We start from the raw sequence: 24,584 nt of genomic DNA on the forward strand, positions 1-24,584 counted from the left end.
ATCAAGCCAAGCCCTCCATCTCCCTGAAGGCTGTTCTCTCCGAGCTGTTCAAATATTGAATAACCCCAGAATATAATTACCCCTCGTATCCGATCATGTGCCAAACTTAAACTAACCCAAGCATTGTAATATAATATAGTTCCTTGAACCAGCTAAACTTTCCAATTGTTTATATCTCTGCCATATGGAGAAAGACCACCCAAACACAGTAGCAGGTAAAGGTTAATGTCACTGCTCAGCAAAAAGGAAGGTCCTAGAGAAGATGCTAGGTATAACATAGCAGGTAAGGTGGTTTAGTGCCACACAGGTGTCAGGAGATTTGTGCTTTATCTCGTTCTGAGCCTCTGGCAGCTGTATGAAAAGCTGTCACATAACCTGTTTGGCCATGACTCAGTACTTTGTTCATGAACTGGAGGTGACTTCACTAAAACGTATGTGTTGCCTGAAGATTTTCTGTGGTTGGAAGAGAAACGCAATCCTTTACTATAACAAAACTGGATTTTACTTTCAGAGACTGGAATTTTCTGTACTGAACATGACAAAAGGAGAACACTACTCCCAAACAGTCACAGATATTTCACTTGTGCAAAATGTAACCTTACGGCTTAAATTTAAAATTTGAAAGATTAAATAAGGGAAAACTTTCCATTCACTAAATCTGATGCCAGTAAATATTCTTATATTTTACAAGCACTGAATAACATTTCAAATCAAGAGATGTTATTTGAACCTGGGAATACCACCTGCTATTAAAGACTTTGCTTTCCAGATAAACATCCAACTTTGAAACATGTAGAAGTAAGAAAACACTAAATAATCTATTCAAACAAAAAAAAAAGTTACTTTCATAGATACCTTTTCAGAAAGTGTTTTAAGACCATGTGGGGAACAGCTGATGAATTTAACAGGCTATTTTTTTAATATGGGTCATATTAAGGACTAAGGGTCTCTTAAAAAAAATGTCAGCGCCCACTAAGCTTAGAATATGGTATTTCCTGGCTGTTTCAGTTCAGATCGGTATCAGAGTCCAATTTTCCCTGCATTTTCCACTCTACAGCCTTTCCCCAGCCATTGTCTGGAATACAAGGTAAGACAAAGCGTGAAATGGGTTTTCCATATGGACTGAAAAACACACCAACAACCATTCAGTTTAAGTGAGGGAAGTGATGTTATCATTTACCGTTGATAGACAAGAGAGAACCAGATTCTCCCAACTTCTGACCCCGGTGGTCTAGAAACACATTTTCAGACAAGTTGGTCTCATGTTGGTCCCCCAAAAGTAGTTAACTACCAAACTTTCAGAGTAGTTATGGGTTCGCACTGTGACCCGAAAAGCACATCATATTACGTGGCTTGCTGGCCCAGGATTTTAACTTTCCTGCTTTATTTCCAGACTATGAAATCTGGACAGAAACACGTAACAAGAGGGCAAAACAAACTCCTGTAAGATCAGGCATAGGATTTCCCAAAATACCTTTTAGGTGTTTAAAGTGAGGTTCCTAAATACCTTCTGTGCAACTCTGACCTTAGTTTCTTTTTAAGCTGATAGGGACTGAACTTCAAGTTTGGTTCTACCAGCTTTTTTTTTTTTTTTTTTGGCCATTCACTCTGAATCACTGAGACTTTCTAGGGATCGCTGAACTGTTATGAGGAGGACAGAGAGAACCAAACGGTAAACCCAAATGACATCTGAGCCAGCAGCAAAAATCATCTGGTACAAGATGGGGCTGGGGGAGCCTCTGCTTCTTGGCTCAAAGAAGTACTTTACCAGTACTGCACTTGGTACTTCTGTGCAGTACTGGTCAGCAGATCATGCTTCTGAAAAACCTGTAAACTGGTAGAACAAAATCAAGAGGTTTGAGGGGAATTCACGTACAAGAGCGTATGCTCAAGTTTATCACACTGATACTACCAGGTAAGCCTCAGAAGGATCCTACACATTCTTATTATTTCAGCCTTCTAGAGGGAAGAGAAATGACAAATAAGGTACGTTCAGCAGAATAAGTCTCAACCTATCTACAAGCCTGACCGCATCCACTGTAGAGAAGACATTATTACAATAAAGAGCCATCCCACTTGGACAGCTGATGAAGGGATACTGGACTGAGTTAAATAGAGGGAGGGATTATCCTACACTTTGCAGGCTTTTAAGTCGCTAAAAGCACTTTATAAATTCCTCTGGCACCAGGAGCTACATAAGGAAAACATAAGATGCTCTGTACGAACATAAGGTTTTTTAAAGCTTTCAAGGAAAGCTCAACATCAGTGCTTATAATACGTTTTCAATAAAAGGAGAGATAAAAAGAGGAGAAGAGATTTTTGTATGCAACAGCCCATACAACAATCCTCTCTAACAGCTCATTTCAAACCAGCTGTACCCTCTGAAAGGATTTGCTAGGCTTACACAGGCTATTTTTCAAAGGCCACGTAACCAAGTTGCAGGTGATGGGATTGGCAGTTGGTGTAATTTCACATCAGGGCATTATAAAACAAAAATCCCAACAAAGCAAAAACCCAAAAGATCTGTACTTATCTTTGCAACAAAGAACCTCAGTTTTTTGGTTCTACCTTCTGTACAGCCCTTGGTTGACTGCACTACCTCAAACATCACACGCCGTCAGAGAGCTGACAAATGCATTTCTGAAGTTTGTAAAAATAACTGAAAAAAATAAAATAAACAAGTTATTTGGATTTCTGCAGGACAGTTCTAATCTGACATTTTGTTTGCCTGCTTTTTGTCATACAAAATAAGCCTCAGCTGCCACCACTGACTGCATGTAACAAAGAGGCTGTATTTTGCTTTGTTTAAACCCTAAGTTACACCAAACTGCTTTAAGCCACTCTACAATTTAGTGGCATTTATTCTCTCTGTGCCTGTTGGAAACACATTAACGCCACAATTAGGGCTGTCAAATGACTTGCTACTCATTAGCTAAGAGAAACAGAAGCAAATTTGAATTGTATTTAAATTGACTGCTTGTTGTGTATTGAAGGTATTCTCACCAGTGGGAGACCATCAGTGTCTACAGACATAAATAAATATGCATGGAGATGTTTATTTAGGAGCAAATGCATCAACCTTGACACAAAGATATCTCTGCGAAGGTTGCTGACAGATACTAACTGTCCTTCTCACCCTGAAAGAAGCAAACCCTGTGGCCGCAGTGCTATTTTTAATTCTCCATCTTCAACACTGCCCCTAGTTATGTGTTTGTACAGATGTGATTAGGTTTAAAATTTAAGAAGGAAGACAAGTATCCCTCAGAGCCAAAGCCCAAAAGATTCTTAAGTGGCAACTGAGGGTGAACTGAGCTAATATGGCTCTTCAAAATAATGCATCCACAAACGGCAGTAACTTAGTAGTGCTGGAAATGTCAGTCACTTATTTTGATGTAAACACTCTACTTAAAGAGGCACTGGATTTCTACTCAGAAGAGAGCTACGTGTGGAATAAAGAGCATTCAGACAATGTGTGATCAAATAAAAATCAATGAATAAACTAGAACATCACTATTAATGAAAAAAATAAACCCTGATATGCAAGTAGGTCATCTTTCACTCATCTTACAAATTTCTCAAGCTGTCATCCAAACAGCACATAATCAGGAGCGCTCCGTTTTAGAAATGTAGACTCAGAGAGATAGGACATTCTAATATTTCAAAAACCGGCCAAGATTTTCAAATATGGGTTTGATTTCTTGCTTTCACAAGGGTTTCCAGTGTATCTTGGATTATATTACCAAAGGGATTCCAAAAACGTCAAAAAAATCAAACTTGGTAACAAATTTAGCATCAAATTTTCAAAGAGCGGCTGCTTAACTTGGAAGCATCTAAGCCCATCAGCATCTGTGTTTTCTACCTTCCAATTAATGAAAAAAGCAGCTCTCTGTTCTAGAGTACGACCGCAGCATCTCAGCCTTACTAGTGATGAACGGCGCTCTTGCAGCAAGCTTCGATGGCGAATCCCGGAGGGACTCCCTGTCTGGAGGCTGGGCAGCAGACTCCAGCTGCAGTCCCCGTTACCCACTGTGAACAGCGCTCCAGTTGCATGCTCTGGGGACAGGACGCACACATACAGAACTGACTTGCTACTGACATGCAACAAAAGCAAACTGTATGCATACTTGGACTGCAATTGCCACATCAGCTCTCCTGCGTGTCCCTTGCTTTCACACTGCTCTCTTTGAGAAAGCAAGAGCAGTCCAGGTGAGATGCTTAGTAGCCCCTTTGGTAAGAGGGCCACGCTACACAGATCAAAAATAACCCCCATTTGGGGCCGTCTAGAGGTACTAAAAGGCCTTGTACAGCAAGCATTTAAGAGCTTTTCTAGGTCACAGACCATGGGCAGAACAAGCCCCAGGGACTGCAGCTTTTTCTAGCAAAGGAAAACCTACCCATTACATGAAAATGTCCTGACAGTTTGGCACACCTGTACTTAAGGTCTTTAGTGAATAACACCACCACACAGTGAAATGTGTTTTCTATTGTGTTACATAGGGCCAATATTTAGATTAATTTTACTTGACATTTTCCACTTTATATCATTACTTTTTTTCATCAAAATGGAAAAAAAAGTAATAAGAGATTCCCCTGAGAAACATTTTTCTAGTGTGAAGAATTCGTATCAGGGATCCCAGCCAACGTACAAATTTAGTATAAAACAATCAAATGCAATTTCACCTGTAGCTTTCTTCCCATCCCATCCCTAGTCTGCTGAACACAGTCCTGGTTTTCCATTTTCTCCTCATCTGTACTGTTGGGGGTGTCCTGTGACCCACTGTGTTAGGGGAACGAACGAGCTCCTGGTTTGATTCGGTTTGCTTTTCTGCCCTTCAGATCTTGTGAGGCTTTAACTGCAGTTCACAGAGAACATAAACCTCTATTGCTACCCTGTTCCAGTTTTACAGTTAAAGTAAAAATACAAATAAACAAGAAGATGAAGACCTATAATGAAAATAAGATTTATCTTCAATTTCTATCATTATCTAAGGACTCCCTTCATTACTGCCAGCATTGAAGCCTCTGTAGGAAAGCTGTTAACCAGCAGCTTTTTCTTTATGTGGAATGACCCTTTCCAATCTCCCCTGCTATCTGACAACCACAAAAGGAAATCTCGCTAGGCTAATTTTGAAGGCCTGAATGTGGATGTGCAGTAGTAGTGGAGGACTCTGAGGAGCTAGTAACAGAAATGCCAATTAAAGACTGGCATTTATTTCTGAGTCACTGAAACTCCAATGCAACTGACTTTTTTTTTTTTTTAGGTTAGTTATTGATGACACTAATACCATTTGCATGGAAAGGACAGAAAGGATACTGATTTTGGTTTTGCTCACTTAAGAGTAAATCCAGACACACTTTGCACACCTAAAGTCTGGTCCATGTGCCTGGACTCCTTTGGATGGAAAGGAGTGAGCAGCGATGGCACCACATCTCGTTCTACCCTGAATTGACATGAAACCAGTCAAAAACATGCTACTGTATGGTAATTCGAAGGCACTCCAAAGGCCTGCCTGCAGTTTAGATAAAGATTTAGCACTGTAGAGGAATAATTTCATCAACAAAGAACCTGTGCAACCATAACGAGCCACACTCAGAAGGGCTACAGATGATATAAGTAAAGTTCATCCTCGCTGTTCATCCACAGGTGAAAAAAATATAGTTATGAGCTGATAAAATGATTGACTGGATGCTTTGACATTTCAATTGAAGTGCTGCCAGCAGTTCACCTTTAACATTCAGTTCCCACTGTTTTCATCTATGCAGTTTTATGTCTTAAGACAAGTTAATTTTTCTTTATATAATAGTGACACATCCTAGTGCAAAATACATCTCAGAATAATGTTATATACTTAGAATAGATTTTGAGAAAGGCACTTACAGCTATTACAGGGATAGGCAACTCCTCCGTAAACTCAGATTGAAGAAAGGTTGAAAGTTTATGTTGAAAGGGAAGAGGAAGAAGAAATACAATAAAGTTTTCAAAATAGCACCTAAACTACAAAAGAGACTTAAAATTAGTTAGTAGTACCCTGCTTCAGAGCACAACGGAGATGAAGGCCATGGCAAGATGAAGGCATTCATGCCCTACTTTAACATGCAATAGAATTTTTTTTTCATTTTACTCTTAGTCTGGTATTATTCATGAATGCAGACAAAATATCAGACTACGGAGATCCCAGGTCTATTTCTAAGTCAGGTGGCCATTTCAAAGTGCTTCTGTGTGACAGTTTTCTACAGCAGAAAAAAGCATTTGGTCATACTTTTGTACATACACAAATCATTAAAATTTTTACTTACACTTTATACATACTAATTAGCCACAAACAGTCCCACACAAGCCATGATCAAGAACAGAATACTCTCACTTAAAAAAATCTCCTTTGAGCTATCAGCAGCTCAAGGACATGCCAGGAAGTGGTTATTTAAACAGTTTTCTGATCTTCACCAAGAAGCTTGCTGCTAAGTGAAAAAGAATGTACGAGCACAAAGGCAGCAGTGCTTTGTGTTACGGTTGTGAGAAAGAATGGACCTTCCCATTCCTTCCTTTTCAGTGAAGCATTGTCTACACTACGTGCAGTCCAGAAGGGAACGTCTCTGGCATTGGTGTGTTAAGGATCCTTTCCCACAAATTATTCCCTTACCTGATTCATCCTATTTTTGAAATGCTGCTTATGCTAGTCTAATTTCACTTTGAATTTTGGGGAGTTTTTCTGCCTGCCAATTGGACTCGTTGCTTTGCAGCACTACTTGAAACTCAGCCCCAAAAATACAAAGAGGGTTCCTAAAATAATCCATGAGCTCTTGCAAGTCAGTGACAGAATGAGATGAGATCTCTCTGTCCTCTTCCAACTACTCGATCAGCTCTCTGCTGAGAAGGACCCCCAAAGCTCTATCTATTATGCTTCATGTAATACCTGGGACCCCAAAAACTCTATTTGTTTACTACGCTTTCTATAATAGCTGGCTGTTCAGAGATAGGCTTGGTGCATGCATCTGTGCTGAGAATTCAGAGGTAAGAGGGGAGGACCAGATTATGAGGGTTCATTCATTTGAACACTATCTTTATGCATCACCAATCAACAGATTAGTTCACGGGAAAGAGTGCTTCATAACATGAGAAAGTAAATACACTCTGCAATGAAGATGAATGAAATAAAAGCTAATGGTTTAAAGCACATTATCCGCAGTTGCAGAGAAAAAAACATAGAAAGACCAAATCTTAGAGAAAAGACACTATTCATACCGGATCAGATCCTACTGTTCTGATGGTGGGTCAACAGGACAATCCTTTCAGCTGGGCACCCCCATAGGAAACAAAACAAAGTTACGCCCTTTTAGCTGAATTGTAACAGAAGCTTGGTTTTGCTTTACATACGTTTTAAACTATGAAGATGTTCTGAAGCAAGGGGTTATGAATAACTAGTTCTGGTCGACTTCCTTAATTCACGTTACTCAAATAGCTAATCTAGTGGCTGTGTTTCAAAGACGTTTGTGTGAGCACAGCTTTATCAAGGGTACATTTCCATAGTGTCACTAACATTTGGCTATGCTGCAGGATAAAGAAATAAAATATAAGCAAAGAAAAGTCTTGAGAGCAAACTCCAAGTTAAAGTGAGTAGGTATGATGCTAATAACGATGTTCTAAACAGCTCATGCAGCCACAAAAGGGATACAGAAAAAGTGAATTTTTGAAAGACGCAACATCTGGTATAATTTTTGGAATCCACACCCGTCCTCCCCCCATCCACTAGTACAATGTGTAGAACAAATAAAAATATAAAGCTGGGGCAAATATTTGTTGAAGAAGAAAGTAGCACCACACAAAGAGATGAGTTCAGCTATTCAAAACTTTTACTATTAAATGTTACCTTCAGATGACTTGGATTTCTTCAAATCAGAATTTTAGGAGTTCTTGTAATTTTAATAAAGTATCTTTAACAATACTCTCTTACATCATTACATAACTAAATGAAAATAAGCTGCATAATGTCAAATTTCAGTTAACTGCTGTATCAAGAGTTTGCAAGGCTACATTTTAAAAGCAATTAGAAATTCCTTTTAAGGTTTTCACTTGAAGCTTTGCTGCCTTTTTGTTTCTCAAAAGATTTAAGAAAAGTGAGTGATGGTCAAAGCGGGGAGGTAAAGCTAAATAGTGATGCAGTAATTCATTTTCTCTCAGCTAGGAAAGTTGCCTGGTGAATCTTTCAGCAATACGGGAACATTGGCACAAGTCTTTCTTATCCCCTGAGAGAGTCATCTGGATTATATCCTTTCTAGCAGTGGGATTAAACCACTTGTAAAGAAAGAGATCCCTTTTTATTAGTTTTCTTTATTTATTTAAAGAAAACAACTTTAAAACTAGCCCCATAAAAAAAGAGGAACTTTTGTGTGGGTTTCTCAGGGCTCAGAATGAACTTTACAAGTTCTTCAGAAGAAAAAAATGGTTTGCTTTATATTTTCAATATGTTGCAAGAGTCCTACTTTTCCGCAGGCCCGATCGTAACACTCCTCTGGTGTGAAATTACTACAGGGTGACTCCACTGATAATTTTTCAAGTACAAAGACAAGAACAGGGGGCCCTATATCTGAGGTCTCCCAAAAAGTTCTTTAAAGGAATGCACTGAAAAAGGGTCTTAGCCCTAATCAGTATTACTCCAGCACAAGAAAAACACTAAAACCAAATAAATCACCGCACTGGAGATTTCCTCAAAAGTGATCTGTCATCAATATCAAGAGAATTTTTTTTTCCACTTCTACAACTTCAAGTGAAAAGCAATGATTTTGGGTACAGTTTAAGCTCACCTTTGAGTAGGCTTTGGGATGTCTATAACCGTGGAAGACGGAAGTTTATTGCTCCTACTCTGGTCTTACTGTCGGTTTTCACAGGGCCCGTGGGAGATCCTTTGACAGCAAGCAGGTTGGAAAGCAGCTCTGATGCTCTGAAAGCTCAACTTTGAGACTGCCACATACTGCACGTGGGGTGAGACAACGTCCCATTCAAATTTTTGGTGTTTTCTGCCACCAGAGGTTTTATGTTTTGATAAATAAAAAGCACAGGATTAAGACAAACAGCACGGTGCTTGGAAAAAAAAAGAAAAAACAACCCAAGGTTGCTCCTTCAGCGGCACAGTGGAACTGAGGGCACATATACTAAGCAGCCATGTGAAGAAACTATACAAGAAGTTTTGGATACACAAGATGCTCTAGTTACAGTGATGGTCAGGAACCTAGCAGTGGTACAGGGACCCAGGTGTGCAGAGTACTTTAACTCAGAGCATTACAGCAAACTTCTCAGAGCAGTTCAAACACCCGTTCTTTACAGACTGACTTTTCACATCTCTGCCTCCTCTGGTAGATGTCCCTGCACACCCTCTTGGCCAGCAGGCCACCAACAACCACAACTGCTCTGAAAGCAGTGCAGCAGCTCGCACCGATGCCGTGCACCCAGCAGCCTCTCCGGATCTAACACACACTGCTTGCAACGCAGCCAGCAAGGCGCTCGGAAGTCAGCTCAGCCCTTTGCTCTCCATACAGACCAAGTGATTGAGACATTTCTGAGCTACATTTGGTACCATTTTCTGAGTACATGCAAACCATCCTCCCCACTGCTCCAGACTGTATCCTGACATTCGATTAATTCCTGACACAGCCGTCTGCTTCATTAATCTCTCCTCCTGTCATTATTTTACAGCCATCACATATCTGCATGTCAGATAATTCAACACTTTCTTATGAGTTACTTGTGGACTCTTCTCCAAAATTATTTCTTCTCACTTGAGCACGTTCTGTTTGCTCGTATTGAACGGGTCAGTGAAGGGTTTCACGTCAGAGTCAATGAGTTAACAGATGTGCAAATGGAGGGCTAGTTGTTTTCATTTGCTTCTCACTGTGTTTGTCAAAGGATACTGAGTCAGTCTGGAAATGCTGTAATCATATTTCACATGCAAAATGTTAGAACAAGTTAGCCCCCGTTGTTTTGTATCATTTTATTTTAACTTAATATTTTAGGATGAGATTTATGGTAATTTATGACAAGATTATTTGTAAGAATGAAAGTTATAAAGATAAGGAATTAATCCAGACATTCTATATTGAAAATTAGGTTGCTGGACCCAGTTTTAGATGTATTTTAATTCCATGTAAAACCCACTAACTCCTTTACTTTCTTCTCAGATATTAGCTGCCAAGCAGTTGCTATTATCAAAATAATTGTATTTTAAGTCCTAAAGAAGTACGCTCTTGGGCAAAAATGGAAAGGAAGACAACACGTCTCTGTTCCACCAAAGTTTGCTTTGGATGACAAGTTGTCATGTTACTTGCAACCACAAACTTTTATCACTGTAATTTTTTTCACTGAAGTTGTGAAATACACTGGGACAGAATTCTGTATTGCCCATGGATGTTAAGATTGCCTGCTTGACAAAGTAACTGGGGAAAGGACACACAAAATATGCTCACTTACTGCATTTGCCACAGTGCACAAAGCTGAATTTAAGTGCCAAGTCAGTATTCTTAAACTACAGAATTAATGCCTGCCTTATGATTTTTATTAGAGTAGAACAAGTCTTTGAGGCAAAAGGCTTCCTCCATCTGTGAAAAAGAGAAATTCCTCTTTAGAGAGACAGCCTCTGTTTGTGCTCATGCACTGGGCTTCAGCTTTGATACAGCTCCCTATCTTTTTACCCTAATGCAATGCTATTCTAATTAATCTTTGATATAAGTTTAGAAGCATGCATAAAATGGATAACACTACTTATCTGGTGAGCAATGTTTTTGCATCTCTCAGTACCTCTCCAAATATCATTATAATATTCTGGTTACTCATGAATTAAAGTACCTTGAAGTAAGGGGAAGGGAGGCTAGATCCAAGATGTTATACACACCTGTCTCAAATTATCATACACCGTTTCTTAAGTGATGAACACAGAGTGACCTGCTAATCAAACTAGCATTAAAAACACCAATACAATGTAGGTTAAAAAAAATAAAAGTCAGGAAATACCAAAGCTAAGTTCAACCATGCTACCTTAACACATCTTTAATATACTCCTCATCTGGAACAACAATGAATGTTGATTTTTTATTTTTTTACTATTTGTTTGGCAACGTCTTTCATTCTTTTACCTCTCTTAGCGGTAAATGCTTTTGACAACAGACACTTGGCTGAGAAGCTAGAAATCAAACTTTGAGTACTGCTTTAAGAGGTAACAGACAGCATCTTAATCTTTCAACAAAAGAATATTCTATCTTTACAGCGCAGTACAGGATCTGCCTCTCAGAGCACGTCTCATCCTTTGTGCTGGTTAGTATTTTGTACTGTTTCAGGACACAGCATTCCCACCTAAAGCCAAGTTGTCTACAGATGAAACCAAACTACAGCCTGTAAAGTAAAATCAGCAGGGAAGTTGGTCCTTTGTCTTTCAGGATAATAGACGCAACTCTGTAAGTCATCAGAAAAGACCTTACTTTTCCTCTGCAATGAAAAGGCTACACACTACTTGGCAGTTAGGTTGCAAACACCCATTTGAGCACACGCATTTAGAAAAGTGAATAAGAAGTTAGAGGAATCCCAGATCAGTTTTGTTAGGTGGCCAGATTAAGTCCTGGTTTCCACCAGACAAGTCAAAGTGAGCTCATAAACAAAAAAAAAAAAAAAAAAGTCAGCCTGGCTTATATGCCAAAAAAGCATTCTGCTAGTCAAATTATTGCCTTTGTTGTGATTCCATCTCCATGGTTGTTCTAAGAGTTTATCCTGCTGCACAGAAGTGAGTGGGCAGACGTTGTAGCAGTTACCACTCATAAACAGGCTAGAAGCTGCTTCTCACCTGTCTTTGCAATCTCAGTCCTCTAATGTCTGAAAACATTTTTTAAAAGTCATAAAAGCACCATCATTTTTGTCATTGCGGCAGTCAGATCTGAGTACAGATGGACAGCAAAACCTCCATGACGTACCAGAATTGCTATTAAAACACTTGAATTTTAGAATTTCTCAAAGATCTACTAAACTTGAGGTGGGACAGGTACAGTAACACATTTGTCTTTGCTTCCCCCTTCAGGCAAGCTGTGAAGAAATCCTTCTAAGCATTTTTCCTGGCTACCTCATATTTGCCGGAGATGGCAAGCTGTCTCCTATGCACAAGTGTCCACAGTCATCCTGAGATCAGGTGGCTCTGTAATCAACTCACAGTTCATTACTACGGGCCAACGACGTTATCCTTGTTAGCAAAACACTGCTGAGGCACCAATCACAGCAAAAGAGGTCTCATTAAAGCCCTTAAAACAGTAGTGAAGTATTTGTTTAGCATTTGTGTCCTGTCGATCTTCACGTTTTTGTACAGCGAGATATATTACAGCTGGCTCCTCTTCTCTGAATATGCAGGGTGTCCAACATTCTCTTCATAGCATGTTTTCCTAATGAGATATCCAATTAGTCTTGCACCTCATTACAAGTTGCATGCAGTGGTTTACTCATGAAAGCAATAGGTTTCCAGAGTCTGACAATGAGTAAAATGTTTTCTCTCAGAAAGTGCCAGACCATCCCTGGAGGTATGCATGCCACGCAGAACAGTAACATAACTTATTTATTCTTTGCTCTAATCTGGGGGTGAAGACACCTTAATTATTTCTAGAGATGATCAGGACTTAATACGCTCTTCAGAAATAAAATACAGGTCAATTCATGACTACGAGGCCACAATTGGTACCTTCTTAACAACTTTGCTTGAACTCTGCTGTTACATCTGATAACTTCAGCTCACTTTTCTCCTGATATATAACACATACTGCTTTTTCTGGTTGTCATGCTGTGTTGGCTCTCCGAGTCCTGTATATATTGTATACTGCTAGTTATGAACTCATGCTAAGATTGTGAAATACATCAAAGCAAGGACATTCAAAGTTTCTTCAGGCATTCTCATCTCATTTCCTTCTTTTCTGCCTTAGCTACAGTTTGTGCTGCACTAAATTCAGGCATGAGCCTGAGATTCTGGTAATCCATCAAAAGAATAAGATGCAGACTTTACGCTTTTTCAGAAGTACCCTTAGTGGGTGAGCCTCAAAGGCATTGCTGAAAACACCCAGTAAACCTCATGTCTTTGTGACAGTCTTTTAGGAATCAGATGGTATCTTGCCTTTCCTTCTCCCAAGGAATAGAATATGAAGTATTTTTTTGTTTTGGAAATTAAAATGCAGGGTTAGTGGTTTTTTTTGGTTTTGTTTTGTTTTTTATTTTTACAAGGCAGATGTAACTCCAAGTGGCTACACCTACTTTGCCCAATACTACTTGGGGTATACATTTCTCATGAAACTCACATGTACGTAGATAATGCCAAGACAGCTAAGAGTAAGCTTCAGAATTTTTCTCACATAGGTTTTTCAGTTACTATTTCAATCTTTCTCACTTACAGCTCATATGCTGCTAAAGAAGATCTTTAGATCATGCCACTGACCAGCTCACACAAAAGCCATGGTTAGAACTGTTCTGCTAAGATTTGTATTATTTTTTTTAAATCTGTCTTGTTACCAGCGGAAAGAAAAACATTATTCCCAATATCATCATTTTTTCTTCAGTAGTTAACATTTAATTTGATGTCAAGTTCCTAACTAATCCCCTTCTCTTAGCATCAGAGGAGAATGAGCGGTCTCTGAGATGTAGGCGTTTAGAGTAGAGTTTGTCTACATGCTCCTATCAATTTGCTGAAATAGAGTTGTTCATGGTCTCTATTTCTACAGTAACTCCAAATACCTCACGGGCTGCTATCCTTCCCTTCTAGAGGCAGCTTGGGTAATGCAAAATCTGTGGCATTTCTTTTTTTTTCCCCCCCTTTCTAATGGAGTGGGTCAATTCCCATGCATACATAAACTTATCAAAAGAAATATTTTTGTTGAGTGCATCAACAGCAGAACCACATTAAAAACAATGCCAAGAAAGCAGGCTTGTGGCGAGGACACAGTATGCAGATTAACAGGGCTGATCAGTACTGGAGTTCTGGATACTCCAGTTTTGATCTCACTTGTTACAAGCAAGATTTTCTCCAGCTCACATTCTGTAATGGACATGAAGAATTTGCTAGCGACAACCACCACGAATTTAGTGGAACTACAGGAATGACTACTGCCATATAGCAGTGCAGCTCTCCTCAGGCTTTTAGATGGATCCAGCAGTAACTCAATATTCCACTGTACCTCATAACGCTGCCACACAAGGCAATGATACTGGAAGTCTTCATCCATTTGCTTTTTCAAGGTTTTCAGATGAAAGAGACATTACAATACTAAGCTGCTATCTGTAGTTATGCTATGGGCTGGCAAGCAGATTCATATTTCAGTGGAAAAAAAATACTTTAAAAAAATACAAAAAATGCTACTGCAAAACCCACAGGAACACAGGAAGATTCTTTGCAGAATTGGGACAAATGTTTAACTCCAGTTTTTCTGCATACTAAAGTGATGTTAACTTTGTCCATTCTTATTCCTCTCTAAATACTAACCTGCTTATAACCAAGCAAGCACAAATGAGCAATTGCATGAACCAAGTATTAGCAGATAGCTCACAGGCACCTGCCTCCCATTTCCGAGCTCCTCTTTTCCTGCACACCCACCCTAGTAACAGTGGCAACCATTTCCTGCAAGTACCCTGTCACGCAAAGCAGTTAGTACTCAACAGGTGCAAGCAGACATCTGTTCTCTACCATTTTCAAAAGGCCGTAAGTGACCCTAAATCCCAATTTATAAGCAATGACCGAAAACAATAACTGCTCCTGTTCAATGTGTTTCAACGTGCACAAAACTTTACTTTGTAAGGGAAAGGACAAACGCAGCCAAAGCAGTGATCTCACAGCATTTTCATCATGGAGATAGGGAAGGCATTTGTTCTCTACTGATAAAGGTATGCTTGGGACCTAGTCATGCAGTACAGGGTAGCTGTCTCTTTCAGAAAAAGATCAGAATACACTTTTGGTTTTACTAAAGGAGGCTTCAAGAACAGCAAAATTACCACCTTGCCTTTTTATTGGTAAGTGTTTAACTGCTGAGCTAAGCTGTCCCCTCTTCCCCAAGTGCCAGTTGCAGGATTGTTTGACGTGCCTGGCTAAGTCAAAAGCCTCTAGAGCACAATTTAAAGAAGAGTTTTCAGAAGTTAGTACTAGATCCATATGCAGAGAGGACCCTCAGTCAAGAATCACCTTTGATAAATACTCTTGTAATTTCACGATTCTCTAGTATTTATTAAAAGCCTATGATTTTAATCACACCTGCGGATTCTCTGAGCATTGAAAGGAGACAATTTCATGACATTTTTTGCTTTTCAAAAGTCCTTGAAGGTGTCAATTTTGCAGATGCATCAAGTCTGTTATTGGAGACATTTTCTACAGCAGATGAAATTACCCCGAAACAAGTTCAAGACCTGGAAGAGGCACTGTTTCAGAGGGACAAGGCTTGTAAGAGGTTTCTAATGCTACAAAAAAAAGGAAATGCCCAATAGAAACAAACGTGTCTTTGTAACTTTGATTCTCATTTCAGATAAATTGAATACAGACACCAATTCACAGGCAGAAGGTTCCTGTACACAAACATGAACTCCCCTACCACCTCAAGTCCTAAGGCTACTTGCTTGCAATCTCTCAGTCCACAACTGAAATGAAGTGTGCAAGGAAAAAAAAAAAATCCGTAACAAAACAAGGCTGAAAGTGACATAAAAAGTCTGTAATCTCATGGAAAAGCTTGCATAAAAAACAAACGGTACTACAGTGAACTTGAAATTCAGAAACACTTAAGCTTCCATTAATAAGACAGTTAACATCAAGAATTGTTTTGGTTAGAGGCCCTTGCCAAAATGACTCAGTAGCTCTGCTTTGAATTCCTCTTCTGCCATGAAGTGTCTTAGGATGCCTAGTTTTCTGGAAGTTATTTCTACAGAAATAGAGCATCACAAGTGGCTCCTACTTAGGACAAAACCCCACAACAGTTTTTAAACACAACAATTTTAAACATGCTTTTGTATGGAATAAACTACAGATTAAAGTCCCAAGAATATGGCAAAATATAAATACTTTAAAAAGACTGTTTGGGGAGAAGAATGCCCAAATCACTCACTGCTGCAGGCTTCAGAAATGGCAACCCCACTTACAGGCTGACACCTCAAAACTTGTACCACGAGTAAGGCCAGTCCCAGGCATGTGGAAATCATGCACTCAATTCAAAAAGAGAATGGAAAAAGTAGAGCACTAAAAAAAAATGTTTTTTTAAATTGCTTGTGAGAAGGGTTGAGCTACCCATGAGGTGTGGGGATGGAGCAGAAGGAAGCAGAGCACCCTGTGTATCAGGCACAGGTGGCACCCAGCAAGCGTTTTAGTTCTGAATTCAGAGGGCATCTGGTAAACAAGGAAACACAGGGCAGAGATCCAACAGTCACATCGATACTGATCGTAACAGGTAGGTGAAACAACGGAAGAACTATCCTTATAAAATGACTATTGCTTAAACCAATCTTCCAAACACTTCCAAAAGAGCCTTATGGTGTTCCATGTGGATGGACAAGGGCTCCAGGAAAAATACAAACAAAAACTGCCCAAGGAGCCTGGGACTAACCAGCAAGTTTGTTCTCAGTTACTTCTTGCATTTCTTGGATTTCTTTCTCTGCAGTCATGCAAAAAAAAAAAAAAAAAAAAGGCCAGGAGGTCTCCTGGTTCTTGAGGCTGCATTTCCTACAACATGTACATTATTATTCATAGGGATCTTAATGGATAAACAATGCTAGGCCAGGAATAAAAATATGTATTAAGTTTGTTTCAATTCTGATCTGTAGAAATCAAATAGTTAATGACTTTTTTATTAGGGAGGTCTGTAGTTTCTCATTCTTCACATTTTTTTCCAAGACCAGTACTGGCTTGTTTATTATTACTGTTCATTTGTTGTTTGAAAGAACAGATGAAGATGAAATTAAATATTTTTCTGATGTGTTTCCAGAAATTAATTCCCACATTTCATTAAATTAATAACACTGGGCAATTAGCTTACACCTCTCCCCTCAGCATCAGGAGCTAATTGAGCAATGAATGCGTGTTAGAATTTACACTAAAAATATCCCTGAAAGGCACAGAAACAGAAAAAAGCAGAGTTTTTGTACAATTTAAATTAAAAATTAAGTGGAAAAAATCAAAACAAAAATGATTCCCACAATTACAACATCACTGGAGGCACAAAGTAAATGAAGAAATTATTATCTGGGTTCTAAGGGCATTGGGTGGGGATCAGGTGCTGCACACTGTAGCAATACAAAGTTCATTATAATGAGTATTTAACTATTAACCTGTATTCAGAGTCCATGTTTGTGTTCAGATTAATCAATCATTTATTTATTACTACTATGAGCACATCTCCTTTAATGACCAATTTTAACGAGTGATGCTGAATTCAGATGAAAATTTGAGCTGCATTATTTAAGACACATCAGTATGGGATTCTCTGTATCTTAGGAAAATAATAGTAAAACAGAAGCATAAAACCAAGCAGTAGGGTAAAAAGCTCCTAAATAAGTTCAAACACCTTGCTGTGTGATATTACTTAAATGGGGCTTCTCCTGATCATGAGTTGTACAAGAAAAACCTTGTCACTACTGAAAGTGGTACTGGACACTTGCCAATGGGCTCGTGCACCTATGCATCACTTTTCTGAAGTGGCCTTCATTTAGAAAGCCTCAAAGCGTTCCCCAAGATTATCTGTATTTTCTTAACACTTCTTCAGGTCTAGGCTATATAACCATCCCTTCTAACACAAAAAGCAAACCTTTTGGTGGTGGAACAGGGCCACTTTAAATCAGTAGGTAGCAGCAAGCCCATATAACTAATTAGAATAGGAAAAGATGACAGTCTATTAACACAACTCACAGATTTTGCAATCTCTCAAGGAATAAGAGCAGGACTTCTGTCTCTCATGCAGCCTAGCCCTGTTCTTTCAAGGAAAGAGCTGTGCAGGATCTGAAATGTTATAGGGTGGAAATTGACCGAGCAGCTAGTAGTAGCTCCACTGCAGATAGATTATGCTCCCTTAATTGAAAAACATTAGACTGGCTCTGAATTCAGCTCCTTCCAATCTCACTGAATTTTTTTAGTGCCATCAGGCTGTCAGGATCACAGTGGAAACTTTTTATTTTATTTTTTATTTTTTACAGAAACCACTTCTGCCATTGCAGCATCTCCTGAAATAAAAAGCATCTGGTTCTACACACTGTTATGCCCCAGAAGGTTTGCATGTTCAAGATCTAGCCCTACCTAGCTTTGAGATCAGATCTCTATATTATCATTAAGCTCCATTCTTCAGAAACATACCTACCACGCTAGCCAAGTCAGTCAGTCTTAACAAAATCCACGCCAGCATATTTGAAAGATGACATGTATGATTCACTCATTTAATACAATTACTATGATGCTTTTATTGGAAAACTCTTGCATTCCTCAGATTCTCAGGGCTATTCATTATAAAGAGACCTAGGAACACAGAACGTTGTTTCTTTTGTGCTTAGGTTGGTAATGTGAGACAACCACCTCAGTGAGATCTTTAGGACATTTATTGAGAGTCGAGGCAGGGCCAAACAAGTTATCTGGTAAAAAGCAACAGTCACTATGTTTACCGTGTATTGCACGGAAGAAGGAAAAAAAAAAAAAAAAAAAAAAAAAAAGGTCCCCCCCAGTAGAACAGCTCTCTGAAAACTACCAGCTGAACCAAGGAGAAAGCTACACAGTGCATTAACCATGTGGACTATTAATTTATATTGTCCAAACATACAGATGTGCTTAAAGCAATCTATGCACCCAACATCCCTCAAGAACGGGGATGTACGTGATATAACTGTGTCCGTGCCAGGGTTGCTGCAGAAACAGCAATATCTCCAGCCCTGCACTGGTTGGAGTGGGGAGAACAACACTCAAGTATTTAATAGCAGTTCAAAAATTTGTTGAGTGTGATTAGTACATTCCAGGTAATAGATTAAAATGACTTCATGCTCCAGGCATCTCGGAGTGTTTAAGGGATTACAATAGGTAAGTATTACTTTAAGGAAGCCCCACATGGTATCACTTATTATGAACTCAGACCTCAAATTAAACACATGGAAAAGAGAAATGCTTTGGTAATTTACTCTACGCCTATCTCTAAAGCTCCCTGTTTCATCTTCTGCGCTGCCTGCACAGCTCTGTGTCAAGTTGTCTTCTAATGTGCTCCTAAGTCCTGCCTGTCTCTTGTTACGGCACAGGCGTGTGCCAGGCAGCAAGCCAGCTGGAGGCACACATCCCCATGCTAACTGGGACCAGCTGATGCTCTGCCTCCTGCAGTTAGGATGATCCACTGATGCAACGGAGCCACGCTTCACTTTCAGACTCTAATCGCCACCACACCTGCCTTATGCCAGTATCCAGCACTGGCCTTCCAGTTAGTGCAATTTTATCCTGAGTAAGGGCTGTTTCAATGGTTAGACTAGTTCACTTCGACTTAAAATTACCCATACCAACTTTTTTTTGAGTTGGTGAAATTCTTTCTTCCTCATGAGAATGAGGAAAAAAAAAAAAAACACTTGTGGGGCCGACATACTTGCATAAACTCAAAGCGAACAGAATATAGGAATGAAAAAACACAGCACTTCAACCAGTTCCCATCATATATGGCATTTTAAGATCAACATGAACAAAGAAGAGGAACCTCTGGAAAAGCTCTAACGTCTACATGCACCAGTGTGATTTTGTTCTTGGTTTTGACCTCTTCTCCAGCACCTCCATCTCTCCTGATGGCCAAGATGGACTGTGACCAAAGAGGACTACAGTGGCAAACACTAACTGCTTTCATTTAAACGATTTGGACACAGCATCTCCAACCTTTTCTTCCCTACACACCAGCAGATACAAAACACTACAGAGGTGTGTATACCTGTGACCACAAAGCCCAACCCAGGACAAACCTCTAGAGACTGAAGGTATCTGGTAGGAGAGAGTAGCTCAATTTCTTAAGCATGAGCAGAAACAGCAGTAGTTTTCTAGAAATGTTTCATTAATATGCTCCCAAACCTTAATAAGAACTAGCTTTGCTAATCAGATTTAGACTGCCCTGAAAACAGCAGCAAGCTCTATAAATTTCAACACATCCATCGGAGCAGCAAAAGGACACAGACATTGACATAAGCAGGTACAAATGCCTCTTCCACAAGTAAGCGGTAGCAAGAAATACTAAGACTGCTACAGAGCTGCCCAAACCTTTCTGCATACCTATAAATAAGGAACAGCATTTCATCCGCTTAGCCTACCACACGCTACCCTTTTTCCACTATTCTAATCTACCTCCTCTTTTCCCCATCCACCATTTGGAAATCGCCTTGCTGTAACTTAATTAATTAACACCCCTCGCTTCCCTTTGGCAGCCAGTCACTCACCTCCATTACACAGCACAGGAAACCGCATGCTGCTGCTCATCAGAGGTCAGCTTCTCTCTTAGCTTTGCAGTGTAGGAAAACTAAAATAACCACAAAACCAAGAACTAGCATGCTGCTTTGAAGAAAACTCACACAGAGCAGACCTATGCTTACCCCCACACATTCTCAAATGAGGGAGCAAAACCTTCCTATGGCATGCAAGCAGCTCACAGGTGTTCCCCCTGCTTGGATGCCATCACCTGCATAGCACAGGTGCTACAAATCAAAGCCTAAATCACCACTCACCACCAGGTTTTGCCAGTTCAGAAAGATAACAGCATCATATCAACAACGCTTTACAGCTGTTACATCTCCATGCATCTCAAAACTTTTTCTTTCTACTGTTTTATTTGCAGGAGTACTAAAAATGCTGTTTCGTTCAAAAGTGAAGAGAGGGGCTTTTCCTCTCAGAGCTCTAGAACTATTCAACCTTTACTTGAATTGTCTTGATGCGTGACCTAAAGAAAAAATAAAATAAGGCTATAGTTTTCCATGTGAGAACCAAGTTCCCTTCTCTGTCAAATCCTTTCTTCTACCATCTCTCCACTATTTGACCTTAAGGATTATCTCAAAAGAACAAAGCTAACTGCCCCTCTCCTTCCTGCATTCAAATTCCTCTCCAGCTTATTTGGCCTGAGCCCCACTGCTTGCAGGTTTCTATGCTTTCTGATGTGGAAAATTACGGTGAAGTAAGAATTTCAGATTCTCTTAAAGTGCATGTTTTGTTGGCATTGATGCTTTTAAACAACAAGGTGAAGATGACATTAACATTTGTTGGAGTGGGAAATGCTGCAAAAGCAGCACTAAAGAGGACGCTGAGCGCCACAGAGCAGCATTTCCCCTTTTCTCTGCAGTTCTAGTCACATTACAGAGAGTGGATGTTTCTCCTTGCTTAGATGTCATAAGCAAGCATACACTGTGCTGGGCTTGATTTTTTTTTTTTTTTGGAAATTCTCTCCTGGAGTGAGTGAGAAAGGAAATTTTTAAGATGATTGCAAACAGTCAGTGTTTTACAGCTCCAAAAGAAATGAATAGTCTATCAAGAGTCAGTAGAGTTATTTCCATCAGAGATCAGGAATGACATTAATAGCATTTTGAAAAGTACGAGTAGAATCCCGTCTTCATTACCTCAGTAATCCTGGAAGGACGAGAAGCCAAGAAACTTGTATGTTTAAAATTTCAGTTACATAATTTCCTTCATGTTTCACAAGAGACAATTCTGCTTGCCCTTTTCCATGTATTGTGAGAGCCAAAATGTTCCCATGCATTTCATTCCAAGTTCATTCTGTATTTTATACCTTCATTAGTATATAACCTTTGTGGTTTTTTGTGGTTGTACAGTACAGTCCATTATAGCCAACTGTGTATTCTCACATTTAAGACCATCTCATGAAAAAAAGGTTACGGATCAGTTTTAAAATTGTATGCTGAGCTGTGGACACAGACACATGATACACAGTTCAAATAAGAGGCATCCTATGCTTTGTTAGCAAAACTTTTCTTTGCTAAAGGTTCTCCTTTAAACAGCAACAGAAAGTTTCTGAATTTAGCTCTTCACATCTACCTTTTTTCTGTCTATATGCTAATCTCATTAACATATAAGTTATATGGTTGAGCATATACTCTACTTTTTCGTTTTTAAATTAAGTTTTTGATACATGGTCTAGTAGGAAAGATGATGGAAGTACCTGTGTGTAAGGCTGAGAAACAACGGGGTTTGGGCTGGCTTCAGCTTTTTCATTCAGAGCACTTTGCCTCAGGAGCTGAAGACCTGCAAGGCCCCTTTTCTTCTCCACAGACTGAGCTCCTCTTGTAGTGTTACTCCTTATATATATAAAAAAACACAGGTCTATTCCTGAAAGGTAGCCACCTTCAGAAGGAACAAGGGTGCAGCTAGAATACAGCAATTCACGATAGGAAAAAAATGTTGGAGCAGACCCTTCTCTATTAATGGTTCATACATGTGATAGTTCAGCAAAATGGTAGATTTCATGCAAACATCTTTCAATTGTACTTCATAATCGGCTATACAGACCTTGACTGGAATTCTAAATTATTCTGTCCTTCAAATTCTTTGATATATTGACTGTTGCACCTTTGTCTTACCTTGTTTTCTTTACTGTTTCTAGTATCACTGTGTCTTGCTTGAGCTCTGGATCTGCTTGCTTCCCCGGTGCATCCTTCTGTCCCACACATTCAGCGTCCTTTAACAAGTGATCAGTTGCTCACCATCTTGTCATTTAAAATTCTGAAGTCTCCTATTTTCTTTCAGCAGAATTGAAGTGTGAGATGTGACTCGTCATCCCTGTGCGGCGACTTTTCAGAATTGCCTCACTCTTGAAGAATTCCTTTTATTTTCAGAGCAGAAACAGGAACTCATTCCATTATGAGAAAATTCTCTAATATCAATTTAAATGTGAGCCTTTTACCACCATGAATATAAATATTTACATTCTTTTATAAACCACTGTTTCATGATGGCGTATGCCCATCCACTAGGTGCTTCCAGGTCTCTCCAAACTACACTTCAACCTAATTTACTTGACTTTTTTTTTTTTTTTTTTCTTTAAGCACTGCACCAGAACAGGATGTCCTACAAGAACTGGCAGTGAAACCTTAGATCATTAAAAGTCCAGTACTATATTTTGCAACATTTTTGATGAATCACAGGATAAATATTTGGCCTGAGCACAATTTCTGCAAGCTTGAATTGACTTTTCTCACCCTATTTTCTTGTCCCTTGATGCTTTGATCTAGTGTAAAAGGAAGAATGGACCATAAAAACACTTAAGACAGATATTCTGGCTTCACAGAACATGTTTTTTCCATTTTGTCAATTTTTAATAAGGTTTCTGATTTCTTGAACAACTGTAAAAAGAGAAACTGTGATTTAAAAAAAAAAAAGAAAAAAAATGAAGTAAATTGAAAAAAAAAAAAAAAGAGAGAGAGAGAGATCCAAAAGAGTTATAAAAGAGATTTGAGGATATTCCAGTTAAAGTCCACCAAAACAAGTAGCATAAGACATATGTTATAAGATGGACACAGGTTCTCCAAAGAGCAGATATAATTGAACATTGAAAATGATTTTTTTCTATACTACCATAGCATTACACGTGGCTAACGAGATCTACTATGAATCCTGAAAGTTTTTTCTGCAGGTGAGGGAAAATATAGAATATATTAAATAGAATACAGCCAAGATATAATTTTAAATTTAGGAAAATGGAAAGACAGGTGAAACTAAGAGGAAAAGCACCGTGTTGCTTACAAGTCATAGAACTGTTAGTTTTCTACTAATACCGTTGTTGTCCTTATTTTTCTATGTAGAGTGCCAAAATTTTATTTTTTTAATTGATGACTAAACTATCCAAAGACTATATTGCTGTATCACAACTAACTTATCCATTGTGCACTAAGAAGTTTTTTAACTGTGAAGGTAACAGCCTCAGTGAGGACTAGCAAGGCAGCAAACAAAATATAGCTTAAGTTTTCCTCAGATATTTCTTTTCCTATTGAGACACACTAAAAGGCACGTTGCCAAACCAACATCTTAGAAACATCTCCCACATTTGTATGCTCTTCCATAATGACATTTGATGTGGCCAAATGATCATCAGCGTCTCAGAAAAAGTGCATAACCAACGCTTTCATACACAGTTTGTGTTTTAAGTTTCACAGTTTACCTTTGTCAAGAACCTTCAGTTTCTTTCCGAAGTAGTTTGGCCTTCAAGTTATGTCTGAGGATCCTGCTTTTAATACACACCTTTCCAAAAGGATTTTCAGTGAGAAGAATCAGACACACACACTGACCCGCAGTTCTAAAAAAGAAGCAACTTTTCCCTTGATATCTATGCATAACCGGAACATCGTGTATCTTACAAGTTGTACAATCCCCAAATGAAAAACATCAGGATGAGCGTTCAGATCTAGCAACTACTGGCTCCCTGTTCTGGCAGGTAGGAATCTCGGGATTTCACAGCTGCAGCTGTCTGTCAAGCAACCCAGAAAGGCCACTGCCTTTCCCCCATCGCATATCCAAAATGAAACTTCTGCGATGCAAACCATATCCTTTGGGCCTCAAGGTGAAACATCTGAAGTTGTTCCAACACAGCGAATGATCATTTTTAGC

General features: G+C 39.2%; 1 long non-coding RNA gene across 1 annotated transcript in view; it reads right to left on the reverse strand.

Moving 5' to 3' along the window:
* Positions 1-23,322, reverse strand: part of LOC310899317 — a 122,865-nt gene extending 99,543 nt beyond the window's left edge. Inside the window, exon 1 of the long non-coding RNA XR_014584189.1 lies at positions 20,417-23,322. This is a non-coding gene — a long non-coding RNA (uncharacterized lncRNA). The remainder of the gene's footprint in view (positions 1-20,416) is intronic.
* Between the last annotated feature and the right edge of the window lie 1,262 nt (positions 23,323-24,584).

Source organism: Anser anser (genome assembly GCF_964211835.1).
Source record: "Anser anser genome assembly, chromosome: 4".
NCBI lineage: Eukaryota > Metazoa > Chordata > Aves > Anseriformes > Anatidae > Anser > Anser anser.